The following is an 8954-nucleotide window of genomic DNA, read 5'->3' on the forward strand; positions in this document are numbered from 1 at the left end:
TCTCTCGATATTTAACGTCGGAGCTCGACGGCCTTCCGCTCGGACGTTTATAGACGCCGGCTCGTCTCTCGATATTTGACGTCGGAGCTCGACGGCCTTCCGCTCGGACGTTTATAGACGCCGGCTCGTCTCTCGATATTTAACGTCGGAGCTCGACGGCCTTCCGCTCGGACGTTTATAGACGCCGGCTCGTCTCGATATTTAACGTCGGAGCTCGACGGCCTTCCGCTCGGACGTTTATAGACGCCGGCTCGTCTCTCGATATTTAACGTCGGAGCTCGACGGCCTTCCGCTCGGACGTTTATAGACGCCGGCTCGTCTCTCGATATTTAACGTCGGAGCTCGACGGCCTTCCGCTCGGACGTTTATAGACGCCGGCTCGTCTCTCGATATTTAACGTCGGAGCTCGACGGCCTTCCGCTCGGACGTTTATAGACGCCGGCTCGTCTCTCGATATTTAACGTCGGAGCTCGACGGTCTTCCGCTCGGACGTTTATAGACACCGGCTCGTCTCTCGATATTTAACGTCGGAGCTCGACGGCCTTCCGCTCGGACGTTTATAGACGCCGGCTCGTCTCTCGATATTTAACGTCGGAGCTCGACGGCCTTCCGCTCGGACGTTTATAGACGTCGGCTCGTCTCTCGATATTTAACGTCGGAGCTCGACGGCCCTCAAGGCTAATTTTAATATTGCCGATCGGCGGACCCATGGGCCATCCTTTGAATTAATTTTGATTCCTGCATTACAAGGACACGGGCAACTAACATATACAAAAATAATTTACATTCGTGCACCTTTCACCCCGCTCGATAAGGTTGGAGATGATTCGCACTCCACGGTCGATCCAGCTGCCGCCCGTCTTCATCCTCCAAATAATATGCTCCCGATCGGAGCTTAGCAATAACCTTGAAGGGGCCCGCCCAGGGAGCTTCTAACTTGCCAACATCGCCGACCGGCTTGACTTTCTTCCAGACAAGATCGCCGACTTGGAATGATCTGGGGATTACACGGCGGTTGTAATTTTGCTTCATCCGTTGCCGGTACGCCATCAGTCGAACGGACGCCTTGGTTCGCTCCTCGTTGACCAAATCCAGCTCCATGTTCCTTCGTTCGGCGTTGCCATCATCATAACTCTGAATCCGGACGGACTCGACACCGACTTCGACCGGAATAACTGCCTCACCACCATATACCAAATGGAATGGCGTGACGCCCGTCCCTTCCTTCGGAGTCGTCGGGATGGCCCACAAGACGCCCGGCACTTCATCAGGCCAACTTGCTCCCAAATGGTCGAGCCGAGTGCGCAGAATACGAAGAATTTCCCGATTGGCTACTTCGGCTTGACCGTTGCTTTGGGGATAAGCCACGGATGTGAAGTGTTGCTCGATGCCGTAGCCTTTGCACCACTCCTCTAGCGCCTTCCCTGTGAACTGCCGCCCATTATCGGAAACCAATCGGCGAGGGATGCCGAACCGACAAATGATGTGTTGCCAGATGAATTTTTTGACCATATGCTCGGTGATTTTTGCCAGCGGCTCGGCCTCCACCCACTTGGAAAAATAATCTACCGCCACTAGTAGAAATTTCCGCTGTCCGGTTGTCATAAGAAATGGACCAACGATATCCATTCCCCACTGGTCGAACGGACACGAGACTGTAGATGCCTTCATTTCATCGGCCGGTCGGTGGTAGAAGTTATGGTACTTCTGGCATGAAAGGCACGTCGACACAGTCCGAGCGGCGTCTGCTTGTAAAGTCGGCCAAAAGTACCCGGCCAGGAGGATCTTCTTGGCCAACGATCGTCCGCCCGGATGCCCTCCGCACGATCCCTGATGTACTTCTTGGAGGATGTAAGCCGAGTCCTCCGAGCTCACGCATTTCAACAATGGGCGTGAGAAAGCCTTTTTGTAAAGCTGATCGCCGATGAGTGTGAACCGACCGGCTCTTCTCCTTAGCAGCTGAGCTTCATACTCATTGGATGGTGTGGCGCCCGAGCAGAGGAACTCTATGATGGGTGTTCTCCAGTCGCTCGGAATCGTGAGGCCTGCCATCCGATCGACATGCGCCACCAACAATACTTTTTCAATTGGCTGCTGAATGGCGATCGGCGTTATTGAGCTCGCGAGCTTGGCTAACTCATCGGCCGCTTGATTTTCTGCTCTGGGTATCTTCTGAACAATAACTTCTCTAAAGTCGGCTTTGAGCTTTTCGAAGGCTTCAGCGTAGAGCTTGAGTCGAGCATTATTAATTTCGAAGGTACCAGAGAGCTGCTGAGCGGCCAACTGTGAATCCGAGTGAAGCATTACCCGACCGGCTCCCACATGCCGGGCAGCCTGCAAGCCAGCTATGAGGGCCTCATATTCTGCTTCATTGTTGGTAGCTTTATAATCCAGCCGGACGGATAAGTACATCTTTTCTTCTTGAGGGGAGAGCAACAATATTCCAATCCCGCTTCCGAGCCGAGTGGACGACCCATCCACATATATTCTCCACATAGCTTCCGGCTCCGGCCTTTGCACCTCAGTCACGAAATCGGCCAAGGATTGCGCTTTGATCACCGAGCGGGGCTGGTATTGGATATCCAACTCACTTAATTCCGTCGTCCATTTGATGAGTCGTCCGGATGCCTCTGGATTCAGTAGGACACGTCCGAGCGGGCTATTAGTTTTAACAATGATCGTATGCGCCAGGAAGTATGGACGAAGGCGCCGAGCGGCCAGGACCAGCGCGAAAACCAGCTTCTCGAGCCCAGTATAGCGAGATTCGGCATCTTTTAAAATATGACTGAGGAAATATACAAGTTCTTCTCCGCTCGACCTCACTAAAGCTGAACCGATTGCATGCTCGGTTGAAGACAAGTACATGTGAAGTGGCTCACCCGCAGTCGGCTTGGCTAATATCGAGAGAGAGTTCAGAAATGCCTTCAAATCTTTGAACGCCCGATCGCATTCTTCATCCCGGTAAAATTTTGTAGCTTTGTGTAAGATCTTGAAAAACGGAAGGCTCCGGTCAGCGGTTTTGGAGATGAACCTGGATAGAGCGGTGATCCGACCGGTCAAACGCTGCACTTCTCTTGTATTTCTTGGAGGCGGCATATCTTGTAGAGCTTTCACCTTGCTGGGATTTGCTTCGATGCCCCGCTCGGTCACTATGTACCCCAGAAAGCGCCCTCCTTTTGCTCCGAACAGGCACTTCTGGGGATTCAACTTGACCCCATATTTGCGCAGCGTTCGGAAGGTTTCCTCCATGTCCTTGAAGAGATCGGCCGCTCGGCTGGACTTAATGAGAATGTCATCCACATAAACTTCCAGATTCCGTCCGATCTGCTCTCTGAACACTTTATTCATCAAGCGCTGATATGTGGCCCCCGCATTCTTCAATCTGAACGGCATTACATTATAGCAATAAGTGTCGTCGGCCGTCACAAAGCTGACTTTTTCTTGATCTTCACGGGTGAGCGGCACTTGGTGATAGCCCTGGTAAGCGTCGAGCATACAGATTAATTCACATCCGGCCGTAGAGTCCACCAGCTGATCTATCCGAGGCAGAGGATAAAAATCTTTCGGGCAAGCTTTGTTGAGATCCCGAAAATCTATGCATACTCTCCACTTGTTGCCCGGCTTGGAGACCAATACTACGTTAGCCAACCAGCTCGGGAACTGTACCTCGCGGATATGGCCGGCCTCCAAGAGTTTCTCCACCTCCGCTCGGATGATAGCATTCTGCTCAGCGCTGAAATCTCTTTTTCTCTGCTTCACGGGCCGTGCGTCCGGTCGAACATGTAGTTCATGCTGCGCTATACTTGGTGAAATTCCGGGCAGCTCATGTGTCGACCATACGAAGACATCATGATTTCTTCGGAGGCTTTGGATCAACTCTTCTTTCTGCTTCTCTTCCAGATCGGACGCTATAAAGGTTGTGGCCTCCGATCGGGTTGGGTGAATCTGCACTTCCTCTTTTTCTTCATAAATTAAAGAGGGTGACTTTTCAGTGATGGCGTTTACCTCGATCCGGGGCGCCTTCCGAGCGGAATTGGCTTCTGCTCGAACCATCTCGATGTAGCATCGCCGAGCTGCTAGCTGATCTCCTCGTACTTCTCCCACTTTGTCCTCCACGGGGAACTTGATCTTCTGATGGAAGGTTGAGACGACCGCTCGGAATTCGCTGAGCGCCGGTCGTCCCAGAATGACATTGTAGGACGAGGGAGAGTCGACCACCACAAAATTTGTTGTCCTTGTCCGTCTGAGCGGCTCTTCTCCCAACGAGGTGGCCAGCCGGATCTGTCCGACCGGCTGAACTTCGTTACTAGTGAACCCATAGAGCGGAGTTGTCATGGGTAACAGCTCGGCTCGATCAATTTGCAACTGATCGAATGCTTTCCTGAAGATGATGTTGACCGAGCTTCCTGTATCTACAAAAACGCGGTGGATAGTATAATTCGCTATTACCGCTTTGATGAGCAGAGCGTCGTCGTGGGGCACTTCAACTCCTTCCAAGTCCCCTGGCCCGAAACTGATTTCCGGTCTGCTCGCCCGTTCTTGGCTGCAGCCAACGGCATGAATTTGGAGCTGCCGGATGCTCGCCTTTCTAACTCGGTTGGTGTCTCCTCCGGTCGGCCCGCCAGCAATAACGCTAATCTCGCCTCGGGAAGTATTGCTTCTATTTTCCTCTTCCCGAGCGGTCGGTCGAGACCGTTCTCTGGACGCTCTGCGATCCTCCTGCCTTGGAGAACGACGTCGATCGGGCGTCTGTGGCTATCGCCTATCAACTCGTGTCCGGTCGGCTTCATTAGGTCTCTGTCTCCTGTAGACTGATGGAGACCATCGCCCGGCATTCCGGGGCACGGGATGAGCCACGAAGGGAAGACTTCGGCAATCCCTTGTGTTGTGCGTATCTGTCCGGTGGAAGGAGCAGAACATCGGGGTCCATTTCTTCTTCGGCTTGGGTCGGGCGGCAGATACCTCTTGCACATGAGACCTGGCGTGGGGGGATCGGATTGCTTCGGCCCTTGGTCCTCTAGGCGGTTGATGAGTGGCCTGCTGTTTCCGCTCGGCTGGAGGAGTCCGCTCGGCTGGAGTTTCCTTTTTCCTTGCCGCTTGTGCTTCTTCCACGTTAATGTATTCGTTCGCCCGGTGTAGCATGTGATCATAGTCTCGGGGCGGCTTTCGGATGAGCGATCGGAAGAAATCCCCATCCACTAGGCCTTGTGTGAAGGTATTCATCATGGTTTCCGAGGTGGCCGTTGCCGCTGGATGTAAGCTCGAAGCGACTCACGGGCTTCTTGCTTGATGGCGAACAGGCTCACGCTCGTTTTTTGATAGCGCCAACTGCTTGCAAAATGATGGAGGAAGGCCGTTCGGAAGTCCTTGAAGCTTGTGATGGATCCGTCCGGCAGCCTCCGGAACCACCGTTGAGCCGATCCCGAGAGAGTGGTGAGAAAAACTCGGCATTTTACTCCATCTGTGTACTGATGGAGAGTGGCTGTGTTATCGAACTTACCCAGATGATCATCCGGGTCGGTCGTCCCATTATACTCGCCGATCGTCGGAGGCACGTAGTGCTTGGGCAGAGGGTCTTGTAGAATGACCTCCGAAAATTGGCGATTGACCCGCTCGGGAGATGCGTCCACTCGGGGGGCTTTCCCTTTTCTGTTGTCCCGTCTTGGTATTTCATCCGAAGATGATCCCCGTTCTCGATTAGTTGCTACAGCTTCAGGAGTGCGGAAGAGGGCCCGATGGAATGGTACTGTCGCTGGTGGTGCTTCCGCTCGGCCACCAGACGCTGATGTTGCTTGTTGTTCCGGACGCTCGGCTGTGGCTTTCTGTTTTTGCTCCACAAGCTTGGCGGCCCTTATCTCGATCAGAGCGTCGAGTTCGTCGTTCGAAAGCGTCACCAGGTGTTGTCGTCCAGCCTCGTCCATTGTTTCCGCTCGGATACAGGAACGTTCCCACAGACGGCGCCAAATTGATCCTGTCCGAATCGTCGAACCAAAGGACGTTGGGCACGTGGCGCTCTCCTAATCGCTGACGCAGGCCTCCAAAGCTCCGGCGATCCTGCACAGAAGTCGGGCCGGGAAGGGGTTCCCGGCGGCGACCCTCCGACGCTCAAGTCAGGTAAGCGGACAGAAAAAGGGTGGCTCCGAAATGTGTAGAATGCATACCTCCAGCAAAGGAAGAGGCTCTTTATATAGAGCGGTGAGAGAACTAGTGCACGTCCACCGAGGCGTATAAGTGTCCGCAGCTCATACCTCGGTATGTACCTGTCAGAGAGCTTACCTGACACCATACTGCTACAGTTCAGTTATGTCTTCGATGGGACAACAGAACACCTTGTTGTCAGACTTAGAGTATGGCCTAGCCATAGGACTTGACGGCTGTCAGAAGGTGTTCCTATCCTTCAACCACCGCCCGGCCGCGACGTCCGTCCGGCCGACCGGCGTGAATAGCGTCGTCCGGATGGCCTTAATTTCCCGCGCCAGCCGGGCGGCGCGCCCATTATGTCATGCCCTCTCTTAGCCCTTCCGCTCGGCAATTTACTACTTCATTGAGCGTCGGAACCCCGACTCCTGTCAGGGCGTCTTTCACTATCAGACGTGTACTGGCAGGCCGATCGGCGTGCCCTTTTTCCATGCGTCCGGTCGGCTCACCTTTCTTCGACGGACCACCTGGCCCTTTGACCTCCACGTGGTCTTGACCCCTCGTTAGGGGGTCCCGGGCTCTTACCACCGGATCACTTGGTAATCACATAACCAATGTTATATATGATAACTTGAACCAAACGCATCCTTAGAGTTATGGTTGAGTCCTCAATGTTTGACATAGATGATAAACGTATGATATTCTATTTGAATCGGACAAGGGTCGTCAGCCAAAGTTCTATCATACGCTCAGTGACAGATCCATGAATTTAAGCATGGAAAAATAATTTTTACATAAAACAAGGGACGGTATCCTCTATCTCTATTAGTGAAACCCCATAATACTAAGGGTTCCACCACCAATAAAAAAAGCGACCGTCGATATCATCTCTCTACTGAATCCACCCTTACATACGTTTATCATCTATGCTCCTGTTGAACATCTTTGAATACGGTTTCATATTTTTTTATTAGAACTATGATGAGATTTTCTTTAGTTTTTAAAATATTTTTCATATAAAAATTTACTATTCTATTCCCAATTAAAAAAAACTTTCTTAAAAAGTTCAAGTCTTATCATTAATTATTTACTTATTCCACCCACGTCATTAATTCTAAGAAAAAAAACCACTTTAAATTATCACTACTATTTTTAAACTTAAAACCACTTTTTGATTTCACAAATCTCCGGTGCTTATGCTATTTTCCATGTCATTTCAACTTTTATCCCAGAAAACTAAATTTAAATGGTGTTTAGTTCTTTCATATAAATCGGAATAGGAATAAATATCATAATATTATAAAATGAAAATGGCTATGAGCTTAGTATAATTCTTATAAATAATATTTGGTTAGTTGAATATTTTCAATCGGAATGAACTTAAATTTTCTTTTTTATCCTTGGAGAAAAAATTAAATGGGAGAGAAAGTTGAATGTAAGAGAAACATATGACGAGAGAGAATGATGAGAGAGAAAGTATGATGAAAGAGAAAGTGTGATGGAAAAAAAATGAAGAGAGGAAAAATATGACGAGAGAAAATGAGGAGAGAGTACATGATAGGAGAGATTAAGAAAAAAAAAAAGTATGATAAGAGAGAAAGTATGCGGAGAGAGAGAGAGTGATGGGAAAAAAATGAAGAGAGAGAAAGCATGAAGAGAGAAAATGAAAGATTGAGGAGAAAGAAAGTATGATGAGAGAAAATGAAAGATTGAGGAGAAAGAAAGTATGATAAAAGAGAAAGTGAGTTGATAGAGAGAGTGATGAGAAAGATGAAGAGAGAGAAAGTGTGATGAGAAAAAAAAAGAGATTGAGGAGAGAGAAAGTGTGATTAGAGAAATTGAGGAGAGAGAATGTGATGGGAGAGAATGAAGAAAAATGATGAAAAATTGAGAAGAGAGTGGGTAATGGGAGAGAAAGTGTGATGAAAGAGAATGAAAAGAGAGAAAATGAGGAGAGAGTGTGTGTGATGAGAGAATATAGAGAGAAAATGATAAAGAATGTGTGATGAGAGTGAATGAGGAGAGAGAAAGTATGATAATAGAATAAGGAGAGAGAAAATATGATGAAAGAGAACAAGGAGAGAAAGTGTAAACTGAAAAAAAATTGAAAAAATATACTAAGGATATTTTTATCCAAAATTTAATTCACATTTCTATTCCATCAAAATCCAATGAAAGGGATGAATTTCATCCATCCTCATATTTTTAAATTTCATTCTAAAATCTTGATTCCATTTCCATAAATCAAATATAAAATTTAAAAATGAATTCATTCATTCATTCTTAAACTCCTAAATCAAAATGTCACCTTAACCTTCCTCCTGCGCTGGCTGGGAGAGAAGTGCATGCAGCTTCTCCCAGCAGATAGTTCATGCATTCAACAACAACTATAACTAAAAGCGCTGAATATTATGTTAAATAGCAAATGGTGCCCCTACTTGTAATTTAATATACCATTGACTTGCAAACAAACAACAATCGACCTTTTCATCTCCCTCCCCACTTTCCACTTTTTATCAGTCAGTGATGAGCCCAATTAAAGTCCTTCACGATCGACTCACCACGTCGTAGTTTTTTAATTGCAATGGAACAGACATTTAAATGCTCGACTAATTCGATCAAAATATTTAAATCGTTTTTAACTGGATTTGCTGATCTGGTCGAGATTGAAAAATGTGGGCACTGTGAAGGAGTGGACAGAATTAAGTCCAGGATTAGGCGATGTGGTTGGGGACGGGAGAGGGGGGGAGTTGTGGAGGAGTCCCTCCTCTCTGTCCTTTGCTATTGTTCCTCCGCCAATCTCCCCCCACCTTCCT

The sequence above is a fragment of the Zingiber officinale genome, chromosome 4A (assembly GCF_018446385.1).
Source record: "Zingiber officinale cultivar Zhangliang chromosome 4A, Zo_v1.1, whole genome shotgun sequence".
Lineage (NCBI taxonomy): Eukaryota > Viridiplantae > Streptophyta > Magnoliopsida > Zingiberales > Zingiberaceae > Zingiber > Zingiber officinale.